Source organism: Sturnus vulgaris, chromosome 6 (genome assembly GCF_052056855.1).
Source record: "Sturnus vulgaris isolate bStuVul1 chromosome 6, bStuVul1.hap1, whole genome shotgun sequence".
In the NCBI taxonomy this organism is placed as follows: domain Eukaryota; kingdom Metazoa; phylum Chordata; class Aves; order Passeriformes; family Sturnidae; genus Sturnus; species Sturnus vulgaris.
Window position 1 is genome coordinate 44,280,222 of NC_142248.1, and position 16,746 is coordinate 44,296,967.

A 16,746-nucleotide genomic window follows, 5' to 3' on the forward strand; every position below is an offset into this window, starting at 1 on the left:
TCCTGTCCCTGTTCCCAGGAGCAGAGCCTGACCCCCCAGGCTGTCCCCTCCTGTCAGGAGTTGTGCAGAGCCAGGTCCCCTCTGAGCCTCCTTTTCTCCAGGCTGAGCTCCCTCAGCTGCTCCTCATCAAAGCTGTGCTCTAAACCCTTCCCCAGCTCCATTCCCTTCCCTGGACTTGTTCCAGTCTCTAAATGTCCTTCCTGAACTGAGGGACCCCGAACTGGACCCAGGGCTGGCAGTGTGGCCTCAGCAGTGCCCAGCACAGGGACAATGCCCAGCACAAGGGACAGTCACTGTCTGCTCTGGCTTTTGTTTGATCAGCACAAGCCTGAGCGGGCACAGGCACTGCCCACAAGGACGTTTCCAGCTGTGTTTAGTCTGGGGACAGGCGCCAGAGGTGTTTTGGTGACACTCTGCTGCAGATCAGAGTGCAGGATTTGTTGCTTTTCCCTCCAAAAGCTTCATGAGGGACATCATTCCTGCCTGGATAAGCCTTGGGCTGCGTTGTGTAACAGTGAAAATTCAGCAAGGCTGAAAGACATCTCAAGCCATCTCTGCTGCTCTTCTGCCTCAAATAACCTATTTTAAAAGTGCTGCCGGATACCACAGCAACAAACAAGTTCTTTAGATGTGAATATTATATTAATGTGCACACAAGGCCCCTCAAAATGCAGAGAAATAGAGTGAGTTTTTTTCCTTTTCTCGCATGAAGCTTTGCAGGTCCCTCCTAAGGCTTGCTTATTTTCGTTCGCTACAGTTATTTTTCAAGGAAGTGACAGGTCTGGGCTTAAAAGTAAAATCCAGGAACTGCTCTACATGTCCTGACAGGATTCTTTAATTAGGAAGAATAAATAGTGCAGGGTTACAGCCTCCTGTTTGTTAACTGCTTAGTGCTGAAGTGGGAAAAGAGTAAAAGACCTGTTGGAAATTGAGAGAATTTAAGGCTTTTATTCAAAGTAATTACTTATGGAAATATTAAAATTTTGAGAAAGAAAGGAGTATCTGAATACTTTTATTTTTTTTATTCTTTTGCAAGTCTCCTTTGCCCCATCCCTGGAAGTGTTCAAGGCCAGGTTGGATGGGATTTGGAGCAGCCTGCTCTAGTGCAAGGTGCCCCTGTCAATGGCAGGGGGCTGGAACAAAATTATTTTTAAGGTCCCTTCCAACCCAAACCATTCTGTGATTATTCTATGATTCAGAAAGGTTAATTCCTATTATCTCCATCCATGTTGGCTTTGTGTCCTGCAGTTGCTTTGCAGATCTGTTTTTAAACACTTCTCTCTGCTCCACAGATGTGTTCACATACAAAACCATGTTCAAAGTTTCATTTTTATTTGCGTGTGTGTGTTTTATCGGGCACCAAAGGACCCTTGTGGGCCCGATGGAATTGCTCTGGCACAGTTCACTGGCCTGGGGTAGTTTAAACAGAAAGAGCAAACAAATGTCAGTGCAGGACTGGCCCAAATTCTGCTCTCACTTGCCGTGTTGCTGCTATGGGATTGAGAGAGTCACAGCCACGTATTAGGGTGGTGTCTGTGTGAAGAAGACAACCCAGGTCAGGAAACACTGTTAGAGAGGGTGAAGATGATCCAAATGATGATGAAAGCCTGGTCTAGTGGAAAGTGTTCCTGTCCATGGCAGGGGGTTGGAATGAGAAGATCTTTAGGGCTCCTTCCAACCCAAACCATTCCACTGTTACATGCCTCTATGGCTACTGCTGAGATATTCTCAATCTAAGTTCCTGCTATGTTTAAGGTTGCCTTAATTCTCCTCTCTGTTATGAAAACACCTGCTTTGAAAATGCATGTTCTCAACCAGAAACCACACCTTTCTATTTCCTCCCCTAATTTTAGGTACATTTTGTTCCTTAATTTTCCTCTCACTGCTTTTTGAACATCCCTCAGCCCTGAGCACACTCATGCCCATCACAACCCACATGTTCTGGGGCAGGGATGGAGCTCAGACAGGCCTTGTTTTTTGTCATTCTTTGTTCAGTAACTCTGTGACCTTGGAGGTACCCATGGTTAAGTTGTTAAGAAAACAGCAATTTAGCAAACTTTGGAAACTTAGTTCCAGTATCTGTGTAAAGAAAGGGAGCTGCTGGTGCTCTTTCCCTTTTCTTCATAGTTTAAGGCAAGTCCCTACAGTTTGATTTAGTTTCACAGTTGCTCTCAAGGTATTACAGTAGAAAATGGACATCTAAACATGCCTTTGTTCCCTGTGGTAACAAAGTGACATCCCAGCTGCACCAGAAATAAGAATGCTGGGGACAAAATAATGAGCTGTACTTAATCTAGGTAATAAAATGGGTGAGTAGGTTGGTGCTTAATAAAGAAGTTATTGGTTTTTTTCTCAAATAAGGGGAAGTAGTTTGACATGAGTGTGTGATACAGAAGTAGAACTGAAAAGTTCTCTGTTGTTCTTCACTTATTAAAAAAAATTATTTTTAAAAGTCATTCCTAATGGTGACTGCATTACTTGTGGTCTGAGCACACCAGAAAAGCAGTAATTAAGTCTATTTTTCATTTCTACCTGTCCAAATAAAAAATAAATTATATATTTTGGAATCTGCTGTTTCATGTGGGCAAGTAAAAGTTTTTTGTGGGACTTATCAGTGCTATGGCCCTGAGAGTATCCCCCTTCCTGGGAGTTTGGGGTCAAGCTTTGAGATAGGTCCAGCATGATCATTCCTGCTTCACCCTGTGCTTCCCCATGGGTTTCTTGGGCCATCTGGGCTGAACCTGGTCACTGTCACCAAGGTGTCTCTGCTTGCTTTGCTCAGGTGTGTTGGGCTGTGCCTGTGACAGCCAGGCCACCCTGGTGTCCTCCCCCCTTCCACCCATCCCACCTCGCTGCCATGCTCAGTCCCCAGCTTCCCTTCCCTTCTGGACCAGTGTCCAACTCTGCCATTTCCTGAGAGCAACCACACCTTGCCATGGTGAGCAGGAATCCTGCACTGATCCCTTTTTTTTTTTTTTTTTTTTTTTTTTGTGATGCTTTCAAAATTTAGAGACAGGCACTGTGTGGGCAAAGATGCTGTCATTTCACTGAAGCAGCCTGGCTCTGGTCCTCTGCAGCTCCAATAAATGCAAGAGAATAGCAAAGATGTACCTGCAGGTCTGAAATTTCTGCAGTGAACCCTGCATTTAGATAGGAAATGCAACATGTGCTGACAAAGGTGGGAATACCAGGTCTGCCCAAGTTCCTGAAGCAGCAAATAGAGAATCAGGTCAAAAATAACACAAGGGTTATAGGCACGGGGAAGGAGGCAATCAGTAAAACCAAAATGTATGTTCAAAGTGTTGTTCAGTTCCCACTGAGGAAAGCGGCTGTTTAAGGGCAGGGTTCGTGCTCAGGGAGGCAATCTGCCATGTAAAAGAGGTTAATGGGGAAAGGCTGCGGTTTGGAAAGTGTTGTAACCAGAGGAATCACAAGAGGGGAGTGTTGTACAGCACTCCGGTGTCTGCAACTCCCACAGCACTGACCCCGTGCCATAATCCGAGTTTATTTTACCAGAGGAAGATACAGAAGTCACCGCCTGCATCTCTTTTGACAGCAGTAACATTTTTCTCCGTGTGAGACAAGGATATGTCATGTCAAGATCAATAAGCAGGAGAATTGCCATCTCCACCTCTGTAGCTGTGTTGAAACCAAGTGTGAAATGACAGTGAGAGAGATTTGACAGGTTAAAAAAAAGAATACAAACCAGAGATCTCTGAAGGATAAGTCAATCATCACAATATTTATTTCTTTCTTGGTCTTACCTCTTTTGTCATCCTATAAGTGAAATCATGTGAGTCTTTGATCATTGACTGGGAGCTGGCTGCTCTTTCCCTGCCTACTGTCAGTGGCAGGAAGAAATCATGACTCAGCAGGAGGAAAAGGTGTGTCCATAACCTCATTCTCCTTCTGATAGGGTGCTCTTAAGCTTTTCAGGAAGAGTTTCTTACTATCTGTTACCCTGCCAGGACTCCTTTTACTTCTCCTTGTCTCCTGAGAACACAGTGCCCTTCGGTAATATTGGAAAAAACAATGCAAGGAGCAGAGAAAACCTCTTTCTGTCGGACCCGGGTTTGATGTGTGCTTAGAAACCGAGTGAAAATGCACTTAAGAGCAGAGCTGGTGCTTCAGAGATGATTTCATGGAAGAGGATTGACTCCACTGTGCCTGGCATCTGGCCTGGGAAGCTGATGGGGAATGATTAATTTCAAATGATGCACTGCACTGTGGATGGTTGGAGACAGCTCTCCCCTTCCCAAACCTATATTAAAAACTGGGAAAGAAGGAAGAGTCTGGGGGAAGGTGCAAGTGTGGCATCCAGGGAAGCTCAATGTATGGCTGCAAAGCTGAAGCTGGCAGCTGATCTCAGCTGGACCCAGCAGGGAGGGTGCTGTGAGAATTGGGCATGTCTGGCTTTCTCATCCATCATTGTTCCCTGCTTCCAGCGTTGCACAAGGAGGGATTTTGCACTTGGGCAAGTCAATATGCTGATCTCCTTGCATGAACTGCTCACCCACACACTCTGAGCCATCCCACTTCATTGTGTGAAAAGAGCACACTGGCAGGAAATTCAGGCCTTCTTGCTTGCAGTAACACCCATCAACAGTTTCAGGCTCAGTCTGACCACTTTGATTGGGTTTGGTTTATAGCTGTCAAGGAGGACAGTTACAGCATATTAAAAAATCATGTGATGCTATAAGCGAGCTCGCTGAAAGCTGTACAATAGAGACAGACCAAAACTGTAGTGTTTTGGAAAAAAAAAAAGAAAACCAAACCCAAAACCCCATAATAATCTGCCAAAAATTGATTAAAATACCATGTAGCAATTTAGGTCATTAAAATATGATCCTCTTTTTAGAACTTCCTCTGCTAGTTCCTGATTTGCTGATAGAATCTCTAAGGTATGAAATATTTGATGAGTAAGTACCTTAAAAAACTGAAGGTGAGGATGGAAATTTAATAGAAAAGGAGAGGATTGAAAGGAGTTAGGGAGTTACAGACACATCAGTTTACCTCCAGTTTCCTGAGAAACCCTGGAACAAATAATCAAACAATTTGTAAGCATGTAAGAGAAGACAAGGAGATTAGAGACAGTCAACATGGATTTGTCAAGAACAAATCATGTCAAATCAATCTCATTTCCTTCCATGGCAGAGTAACAGGCTTTGGGACAGAGGGGAAAACATTCAAGTTGTGAGTCTTGACATTAGTTAGACTTTTGTTGAGGAAGACACAAGCAAGACAAGGAAATATTGTATATATGGACTTATAAAGAGCTGAGTGCAAAGTGTTTCAGAGATTCACCAGGAAGGTGTAAAAGAAATGTCTGACCAGGAGAATTCTGAAAAATGTGACCTGAATGAACAGTGAATCCCACAATAAGCTCCTAGAGAGAGTTATCATGGAAAATAATTCAGTTCATCCCTGCCCTGTTACAGAGGAACAGAGTAGAGAAGGTTCTTGAGGTATTTTTGTACTCTGCTTTTGTTAAAACTCCAGCCTTACAATAATCTTTGATTGTCAAAAGTGGATTTTACACCACAGAATTATGTGTCCAGCAGGAAGCTCAGGCCACATAACTCACATTAATGTCACTGTCAGAGCACTGAAAAAAGAATTAGCAAAGCATTTTGTAACTGCCAATCTAATTTAGCAAAAATTACATTACCTGAGTATTAATCAGTGTTCCAGTGTATAGTGGTGTACAAAACTTGTTGCTTTCTTCTCTTATATGACACTACAGGGACAAATTCCCCTTTCAACAGGATTCCTTCAGGGAGCAGAGGGAAAATGAAACTGGAAAATGAAACTTCTGCTTGCTCCACACCACACTGCACCAGTACTGGGCCTGTCACTCTCCCTTCACCTTGGCATAGATATTTGAGATAACTGGAAGCAGAAACTCCAAAGTGCTGCAGGGAATTAGGCAACTTAAAACACCATCCTTGCTAAAATTTATTACTGTGCATGTATAAACCCATTTTTATGCACTTACGGCCAGTACATCCAGTCCTGGTATTTTACTTGGGACTGTTCATGACCTTAAGCTTACATGTGGGTGTAAGTGTATTGCTGGCTGGGATCTCATGGTTTTGCCTGGATTTTTTATTCTCCCATTCACACTGAATCAATTCCTGATGCCACTGAACAATAACTCAGCTCTGCTTTCCTCAGGGGAGGAATTCAGCTCGTGGTGCCTATTCTACACTGAGGCTCAGTTGGCTCATGCAGGACCAGGGATAGGCCGAGGTATTTTGCTTTTGGGGAGGAAACCCAAGTTTCCACATCCCCTTCTGAGGCAGAAAAGAGCTGCCTGCAGTACTCAGAATAGTTCAAGGGAATTTTTTTAATGCTTTCAAAAATATCCTCCAAGTGAGCCTTGGCAGTGTCTTCTGCACCACCTGCTCCTGATACTGTGGAAATCAGGAGTGGCTAAAGGAGGATGGTTGGAATAAAAGTTCCCCAGGAATGTCACCTTTGCACTTGTTTCAATGCTCAGCAAAGTCAAAGAAAATAACAAGCCACTTTTTGCTCTGAATGCTTTTATTCTCTTCTTTCTTTCAAAAGTCTTACTAGGGAGGTTTTAACAACAAAAGTTCAGGACAGAGGATGTTTTGTTGATCCTGGGTTCCTGGATGATCTCTGGATGTTGGTTTTGCTCTGTGCATGCACAGAGTGACCGTCTAGCACAGGCAGTGCAGTGCTTCTGCCCAAAACATCAGAGGCCTGAAACACAAGCCTGGTGAGGGCAAAGGGCAGCTGGGAAGCTGAACTTTGTGTGTTTTGTTGGCTCAGAGGGCAGGAGGTGGGGCTGAGGGCATGGATGGATGGACAGCAGCTGTTGGACATTGGTCACACTGGGCACAAGTTTGTCAAATCCTTCAAGAACAGGATTTCCAGATATCCCATGCAAACCTCGAAACCCAAAGGAGTAGTAAGTGTGTGATGAAAAGAAGAAATGGTCAGAAGACAGCCTAATTCACGAGTCCCATGGGCAGGGACACCTTCCACTATCCCAGGTTGTTCCAATCCTCATCCAACCTGGCCTGCCAGGGATGGGGCAGTCACAGCTTCTCTGGGCACCCTGTGCCAGGGCCTCACCACCCTCACAGGGAAGAATTTTTTCCTAATATCCAATCTAACCCTACTCTCTGCCAGTCTGAACCCTGCTCACACTACACGAGAAGAGTCAGTCTGTCTTAGGCCATAGATTGCCCATTATTTGGCCCAGAGATGTGTGATTTTGCAGTGAGATCAGGAATTGCAATTTCCTGGTGCGTGAGGGGTGTCCAAGTGTCTGCATCAGGACTGGCTGGGCACTTTAGCACTATGGATGAGTGTTGGATGATGCAGACACTGGCCTCAGCCACACAGAACTCCCAAATCCTGTGTCTGCAGGCTCACAGCCCAGCTGAGCTCACTCCAGCCCCTGCACTGAAGGATCCTTGATTATTGCCTAATTTGAGCCTGGGGACTCAGCCATAACGAGTGGGTGATTGAATGAATCATGCCTCGCTTTCTCTTCCCCAGCACAGCAATTCACCCACATTTGTTCATTACTCAGACTTGTTTGCCAAATAATTTATGCACATAATTTTGGGGTTGGTAATTCATTCACATGCAGCCTGGGTGAGTGTTTAGCAATTGAAATGAGAAAGTCAAGATGTTTTGTTTGGGCTCACAAGTTTTTGTTTCTTGATTAAACTCTCAAAACCGTGTTGTAGGGGTGACTGCTCGTGTCAGTGAATTCAGAATGTAATTTCTGCATTTACCCTCTAATACACACATACATTCATGATGTCTTCACTTGCTAGTAAACACGTTGATTGCAAAGTCTGTGAAAGGAGAACACAAAAGGAGCCTAAATTAAGCTAATTATTTAAAACAATGAAACATATGGAAAACTAACCTGTTGTGTGATCTTTTAATTCTGTGCAAAAGAAAAAAGGCTACACTGAAATCTGGCCAAAAAGTAAAGTGATAAAATGAGTACTGGATGCTTTCCAGCATCCTCTGAAATATTCAGGGTAGAAAAATGTCAAACTGCTTGAATTTGAATCTTTTAAAGAGAAAAAAATAAGCATCAGAAGTGTAACCATGAAATCTGGATGTGGTGATGCTTAGCAGAGGAATGGAAAGTAGTAAATGTGGCACCAGATTTTAACACTGTTGTGTCATGATGGAAATCCATAACTCATAAATCCTTCTTGGGTACCCCAGTTCTGGTTCCTTTATGGATGTGGAGGGGATATATGTGCATATATACATACAGGGGATGGCAAAAGGTGGAACTGGGAATGACAACAGTTTATGTGCGTTCAAGAGAACCAGAGGGAAGCAACAACTGAGAGTTTCCAACTATCTGCAAGTATTTGGCTCAGGAAGTTCCCAAGAGGGAAATTATTGGAGGCTGAGAGAGAATCAGAGGAAACATCACTTTATGCTCATCCTGCTCCTGTACTTTTCCTAGATGTTCTCTTTGACCAGTGCTGGAGACAAGACAAAAAGGGAGTGTGGGTTGGATGAGTCTGGATCAGTGTGGTTGTGGAACTGGGAGAGGTGCCCTGGAAACCACAGCCTGGCAGCTCTTCTTTCTATAGCAGGCAAACTGGGATACATGGATATACTGGGGACTGTGGAAGATCAGTCACTGCAGAAAGTGACTTTATTGAAATCATTTTAAAAAGAAATTTCTTTCTTATGGTGTAAGATGAAAACCCTGTCAGGGATTTCTAATTGTTTAAGGAAAGGAGAGAAAATACAGAAAAAATGATCATTTTTCACTACAGAGAGGTTATCAAGCAGGATCCCCTAAAAGTCTGACCAGGAACTGACCAGAAAAGAAGGGGATTTCTGAGGTGCCATGGCTTGCTGGTATCACACAATTACGTGGGATGGTTTAACCTAAAGATTTGTGTCAAGGGAAGAGAATGGATCCCCACGCCTGGAGACTGTAGGGAAAACACCAGGGAAATTCTGTGTTGGTAAATCCCAAATAATAAACATGGGAAAGAGTAATTAACCATTTATATGTAATCATAGACTCTGATGGGTATTACCTGCTCAGGAAAGAAATCTGGGTGGCAGTATTGATAACTCCATGGAGACAAGAATTCAATTCCCTGCAAAACACAAGAAGATAAATAAACCAGTAGGCAGAGATAGAGAAGGGAAAGTCTATGTCCTAATATTTTTATTTTTTTTTAATAGCATCAGAATTACTAACAGACTTTAAGTAACCAGGTAGCTTCCAAAGCATTCTCTGCTCTCATATTCTCATACCAGGGACATTCACATGCTCCAACCTCCCATGTATTTGTGCAAGAAAATGTGATGTCAAGAATAATGGAGAGGTAGAGCTGGCCACTGATTCAATTTTAGAGCAGTCAGCAGTGACCAGGAGGTTCCTTGGCCTTCAGATGAGCAATATGTCAGCTGTGAGCACTTTTGGAACCCAGTGTTTGTCTTGGCTGTGCTGTTCTTCCTGGCTGGCCGTGTCCAGCAGGCTGGTGCAGATGGGAACCGAGTTAGGTCTTCATTCACAAATGGGAGATGACAGGGAGCTGCTGCCAGCCCCCATCCATCTTCCCCATCACCTTTGCTGGGAGGGAGATCAGCTTCACACCAAGCCCAAGCCTTGGCAGCTGGGCTTGGTTCCTTCAGTGCCTCCCAAACAGCTCTGTCCAAATCCCCAGGGATGTGGGAGTGCTCAGCTCCAAACCAGCCCTGGCTCCTCGCTGGGAGCCCTGCAGATGGAGCTGGGTGCTGTGGAAATGCCCAGCCCTGTGGAGGTCAGCAGTCACTGATATCAGTCTGGATGTGAGTTTGAAGGCTCAGAGCTTTGCTGCCAAGCTCCTGCAGACAAAACCCTCCGTGTTGGGCCTTGCAGCTGCAAGGTGCTGGCTGCAGAAGGCTGCCCATCTGTGCAGAGGGAGAAGCCATCAGCACTGACTCACTGCTCCACCACCTCCTCCTTTTGGCAGAAACCAGCACAAGCAGACTCAGAGGACCCTGGCAGAGCAGAGCACTTGCAGGGAGGGGCTGGGGTTGATGCTGAAGGGATGTGACATCAAACCATGCTCAGAGCAGTCATTCCCAGGTAAGTGAGGGGCGTGCATGGTCCTGCATGGGCTCATGGAATCACTGCCTGGGCTCAGGGTCTCACTGCATGGGCTCACTGTGCCCTCAGTGAGCTGCTCTGCTGGAGGGCAGGAGGGCTCTGAGAGGGATCTGCACAGGCTGGATCCATGGGCCAAGACCAACAGCATGAGGTTCAACAGGGACAAGGGCTGGGTCCTGCATTTGGGTCACATGGAGAACTCCAGGCTGGGGCAGAGAGGCTGGAAAGCTGCCCAGCAGGAAAGGACCTGGAGCTGCTGGTGACAGCAGCTGAACATCAGTCCAGATGTGCCCAGGCGGGCAAGAGGTCAGTGGCACCTGGCTTGAATTGGGAATAGTGTGGCCACAGGAGCAGGACAGTGACTGTCCCCCAGTGCTGGGCACTGGTGAGGCCACACCTCGAGTGCTGTGCTCAGTTCTGGGCCCCTCAGTACAAGAAGGACATTGAGGGCTGGAGAGTGTCCAGAGAAGGGAATGGAGCTGGGGAAGAGTCTGGAGCACCAGGAGGGGCTGAGGGAGCTGGAAAAGGGGCTCAACCTGGAGAAAAGTGGGATCAGGAGGGACCTTGTGGCTCTGCACAACTCCCTGACAGGAGGGGGCTGCCAGGTGGGGCTCAGGCTCTGCTCCCAGGGAAGAGGGACAGGAAAAGAGGAAATTACATCAAGCTGTAAGAGGAGGTTCAGGTCAGACATCAGGAGGAATTTCTTCACAGAAGGGTTGTCAAGCACTGGAATGGGCTGTCCAGGGAAATGATGGAGTCCCCAGCCCTGGAGGTGTTCAAGAAATGACAGTGGCACTCAGGTCTCTGGTCTGGTTGACAAAGTGGTGGTCAGTCAAAGGCTGGACTCAATGATCTGTAGGTCTTTTCCAACCTTAATGATTTTATGATTTTGTGATTCTCTGAAAGCAGGTGTCAAACAACAGGAGTGAATTTTCAGATCAGTTTGGCTGTCCAAACACAATGTCTACAGGCACCAGCCCCTAGAGCTGGAGTGAACACCCTTGGCTCTCTTTAAATGCACTTTTTAATCCTGCAGTCCATGTTCATCCTACAGTCACTGAGTGAAGTTCGCATGGACTTGCCCTAGAAATGCATATCCATAATAAAGAACCTGAGTAACCAGCTCAGATCATGGAAATCTAGATTCATTAAAGCTTAAAAGGACCTCTAAGGTCATCAAGTCCAACAATTAATGCAGCACTGCCAAGGATGAAGTTAAAGATTGGAGAGAAGAACCTCGCCCTGCAGATGCAAAGACTCATCTCCAGAGTTTACAGCTCTAAGGAGCCTGAAAATAAAAACATCCTTGAGGCAGAAAATCCCTACCCAGACATTCAACAAAAGACTGCCTGCTCCAAAATCCTAATCCTCTCCAGCCAAGAGTCATAGCTGGCCCTTAAAGAGAGAGGGATCCCGTGTGGGTCGGAGGGCAGAGCCAGGACCTTTCTCTTGCAGAGAAACAGAGTTTTTAACATGCCCAGAGCTGAACGCGCCCGTTTTCCCAAAGCTGTGCTGCAGGCACACTCTTGTGGCTGCTCAGAGCCAGTGCACGCTGCTCAGAGCCAGCCCTGCAGCCCGCAGGAGCCGAGGGGATTTAGGGCTCATCCTGCCCCTCCGAGGAGGCACCAGCTCCTTCATTCCAGCCACAGTGATCCAGGATGCTGTGGCAGCCCGCAGGATGCTGTAAGAGCATCCTGAGCGCTTTTATCCAGCTCTGGCTCCCAGCAGGGTGTGTGCCCTGAGGCAATGAATAATTTAGCACTGCGGATATTAAAGTGGGAATGAGTCTGGTTCTGGGAAAAGCAACGCCCCAGCTGCTGGGTTTGGTGTTCCCAATCCACTAAGAGTCGTGGGATTCGTGTCACCCCACGCAGGGCATCCTGTAGGACTTTATTTGTGCTGGGAGCTGTCATCCTGCCCAGGTGAGCAGCTTTGGGTGCTCTCCATCTCCCACCCTGCAGCCTCGGAATTTGGCTGTGTGTGCTGGATCTCCTCTGCCTCTGCTCTTTGGGGTTTTGCTGAAGGAGCACCAAAACCCTTCCTTGCTGGCAGCCTAGGTGAAAGTTCATCAGCCCTGCTTGTACTGAGTGAGGAAAGATCTGTTGGCAATTGACTGTAAAAATCAGAATGTAACCAAGTGGTGCTGAAAGTGGATTTTTTCCCTTTCCCATCCTTTTTTTTTTTTCCTTTGCTGTCAGGACATGCAGATCCCATCCAGGAAGCTCCACTGTGCATTGTCTGAAGTCCTAGGGCTCTACAGAGACACAGCATCAGTGACCCCACTGAGTTCTTCATAGTCTGAGCAAAACCTCCTTTTCCCCTCTTTTTGGAAGTGCCCAGAGTCAGGAGGATTCCCCTGGTTTATTCCCCCTCCTCACCTGCCTGCAGCATATCCCTGCCCTCTGGAAAACACAGAGGCTGTGGCCCTGCTGTACCAGCTCCACGGGCTGTGCTGCTCATCCACTCTCTGCTTCCCAAAAATCATCTCAGTGTAGCTCTGACCTGTGGGTTTCAGAGCAGGCTGTGTAAGGGCAGGGATCCATCCCTGAGAAAAGCTGTCTCATGCTGCCAGTCTGAGCTACACGAGTACATGAAAAGAGATAAATGAGCAGGAAGTAACTGGGATTGAAGTGGAATTACAAATACCAGCATCACTTGTCTGCTTTGGATGCATTCAAATACACACTTCAACAGCAGGGTGTTCTTTGAGTGATCCTGGGGTTGTTCCTGTGTGTTAAATCACCTCGTTCCCATTCTGCCCTAACACTGGAGGGATCATTTGAGAAAGTTGCATTTAAAAACCACTCCAAAACTGAACTACCCCAGTCCAGCCTGAGCTGTTTGGTGGGGCTGTAGGTTTGAACAAACACTGGGTCAGTGGCCTGTGATGAGACTGACAAAAAATTCCAGAGACCCTGAATCCTGGAATTACAGAACTCCAGAATGGTTTGGGTTGGAAAGGGACCTTAAAGTCCATCGAGTTCCAATCCTCTGCCATGGGCAGGGACACCTTCCACTATCCCAGGTTGCTCCAAGCCCTGTCCAACCTGGGCTGGGACACTGCCAGGAATCCAGGGGCAGCCACAGCTTCTCTGGGCACCCTGTGCCAGGGCCTCCCCACCCTCACAGCCAAGAATTCCTTCCCAATATCCCATCCATCCCTGTCTTTTGTCAGTTTGAAGCCATTCCCTGTGTCCTGTCCCTCCATCCCTTGTCCCCAATCCCTCTCCAGCTCTCCTGGAGCCCCTTTAGGCTCTGCAAGGGGCTCCGAGCTCTCCTTGGAGCTTTTTCCTCTCCATTTGAACACCCCCAGATTCTCCCAACCTGGTTCCAGAGCAGAGGAAATCCAGCCCTTGGAGAATGTTTGTGGCCTCCTCTGGACTTGTTCCAGTATCTCCACATCCTTCTCAAGCTGAGGCCCTCAGACCTGAACCCACTACTGCAGGTGGCTTTCTAAATATTAATTTTTTTTATTTTCTTGCTGATGGGAAACATGGCATATTTGCATTTTTGAGCCTGAATAGTTTTAATTCAGTTTTTTATTGTAGAAGCTCAAGAGGAACATTTACTTTGTTTTCACTGATTAGTTATACAATTATTCCTTTCAGATACCACATGAACCATGAACCATAATATTGTATTCTTTGCTAATACATTTTGGCTGAGGTATTTACATGAAAACACAATACATAAATGTAATGAATTTTTCAAATGAACACATCGGTAATATAAAGTAATCTTTTTTTTTTTTTTTTCCCGTGCACCAAAAATTCATTAAACTTTTCTCAATTAGCAAACTGACTTTTCTAAATAAGCTGCTGATTGAGCACGAGCCACGAGCTGGATTTGATAACGTTGGATGGTGCCTGTCACCAGGGAGGGAGAGATTATCTCTGCCAGCCCAGGGCAGGCATCTTCTGCTGGATCTGACTCCTCTTGAAGGGGGTGCCACTTCCAGCTGCTCACCAGTGAGGAGGCAGGGTTTGCTAATGCCTAAATGAGAATAATCCTCTGTCTAGGAGGTGAAATGAGCCCCTGGGCTGGGTCCAGCCTTCAGGGCTGTATCAGCATCCGTGCTGTGGCCAGCCAGGTCAGGGAGAGGAGGAAACTGGGAATGAGGGAAGACAAAACCTGGGTAATTTTCAGCTGGATGAAGGCACAGATGTGGCTGTTCATGTTCCTGCAGAGCTACAAGTGTTGTGGAAGTGCCCAAGGCCAGGTTGGATGGGCTTGGAGCAGCCTGGTCTGTGGAAGGTGTCCCTGCCCATGGCAGGGGTGGAACTGGATGAGCTTTCAGGTCCCTTTCCAACCCAAACCATCCTGTGACTCTGTGATTATGGTCAATGAGGAAACAAACTGTTACAGCCTGGAGAAATCAAGTCATCCTCCTTCTGAAGTCAGCACTGTATTAATTTATTTTTAATTTTATTAGTCTTTTTATTTTCCATAGAACCCAGAGGTAGTAATTCCTTTTGTGGACTCCTTTAAATATTTCCCTGCAGAAACCAGGGGCTGATGCTGAAATCTTGGTCTCACTGAAGTTAGTGGGGAGCTTGCTCCTGGCTTTGTTGGGGGGATTTGGCTCTGGCCGAGTCTTTTTGTGTGAAGTGGAATAAATCCATCAGGAGTGGAGTGTCTCAGCACAATGAACACCTCCCAGTGCCTTTCACATAGATCACACTCTTATATCATGTGCCTGACCTACTTTGCTTTAATAAGCTCATCTGTGTGCAGTGGAAGATAAGCAAAACCACTCTTCTGTCACATCCACCCTGCCCATCAACACGTGTGTGCTGCTCCTGGCAGGGGCTGATCCTGGTTTTCCCTCTCATGGAAGCAAAACTTCCACTGGCAACCAGTGAGGCTCAGACTGGGAGGCCCTGGAAAAGGCTGCCCAGAGAAGCTGTGGCATCTCTGGAAGTGTTCCAGGCCAGGCTGGATGGGGACTGGAGCACCCTGGGATGGTGGAAGGTGTCCCTGCCCGTGGCAGGGGTGGAACTGGATGAACTTTGAGGTTCCTTCCAACCCAAACTATTCTGGGATTCAGTGACTTGACCCCATTACAGGGCTGGGAAGGACAAGCAGTCAGCTTCAGGGCCTGGACATGGACAAAGAGCAAGGAGTGGGATCCATGGTGGGATTCAAAAATTATGTCAGGTTATTCCTGGTGTTGGGATGTGCAGGGCTCAAGAGGGTGTTTGTGTCCATCTCCTGCTGGATGAGCCATGAATATTTCTCTTTAAACACTTTGAATTCCTGGTACAACTCCCCAGGGTTTCTGCTCCCATGGGACAATCCAGGCTCTTGCTCCTGCAGAGCATCTTCATGCTTGGGTTTCCCACCAGGCTGCAGCTGAGCACTCATCAGAGCATCTCTGCCTCTGGATGGGCAGGATCAGAGAATCACAGGATACCCTGCACTGGAGGGGACCCACAAGGATCAAGTCCAATTCCTGGCCCAAGAATCTCACCCTGTGCCTGAGAGGATTGTCCAAATCCTCCTTGAACTTCTGGCTGAATTGGTGCCTGGACCACTTCCCTGGAGAGCCTGGATCTCCTATCCTACCCAAAATTACAATGTTCCCCTGGAAAATCCCAGCCTTTCCTGGGAAAGCTTCCCCCACGAGCTGTGCTGGATATGTCAGGGTGTGTGTTCTGCCTCTCACTGTCAGAGGCATCCCTGAGACAACCCCTCTGAGTTCAAAGCATTTCAGCAGTGCAGAAAAGCTGGTTTGGCTCCCAAAATAGCTGCCACATGCGACGCTGCAAATGACAAAGCTCATTACCTGGGTCATGTTCTGGGGCCTAGCTGGTAAATTCCTTTGTGAGAGAAAATCCTGCCTGCTATGGGATGCCCTTGACCAGCCCTAAACCTGCTTTTCCTGGGCTGGTCAGAGGTGGGGGCACAGACAGACCTGACTGAGCAGCAGAGAGGTGAGCAGGATCCTTGTCGTGAGTATGAGCACAAAGCCAGGATGCATCTTGTGGTACCCTCCCTCTTTCTTTTGTTTTTTTTTTTGTTTTGCCAGTGGATTTCAGTCAGTATTCTTTTCTTTGCTTCCCTCGTTATTTATTTATGTGTTTGTTTATTTGTTCTCTTTATTTTTTTTGTTTCACAGTGAGAAGATGGGAAAATAAATAAATAAAGCTAACAGCATGGAGGACAGAGATTTGTTTTTCATGTGCTTTCCTATTTTGGAGACACAGGGATTTTCCAAGCATTGCTTTTATTGATTCAGCCTTGGGAAAGAGAGGTAGTAAAAAAGAGCATAATTTCATCCAGTGGAAAAATATGATGGGAGGGTTCTGCATAAGCTTCATCCCAACCCTGATTCTGACTTGCCTCTATTTATTTTCTCCACCTGAGAAGCAGCAGGATAACCCAGTGGCCTGATCCTGGCTCTGTTGGGACCACTGGATAAATGCCTGTTCACAATATTCCTCCAGCCTGGAGAGCTTCATGGCTTACCCTGACCCAAACTTTCTAAAAGTCTGAGGCTGCTGCTGTGAAAATCCTGGTCTGTGACTAAAAGCAAAGAGCTTTCCTCTGGATCAGGGGACAAAAGGAGCAGCAACTTCTTGGTAGAAAAGACATGGAGACAGAAATAAAGTCTCTGCCAGCCTCTG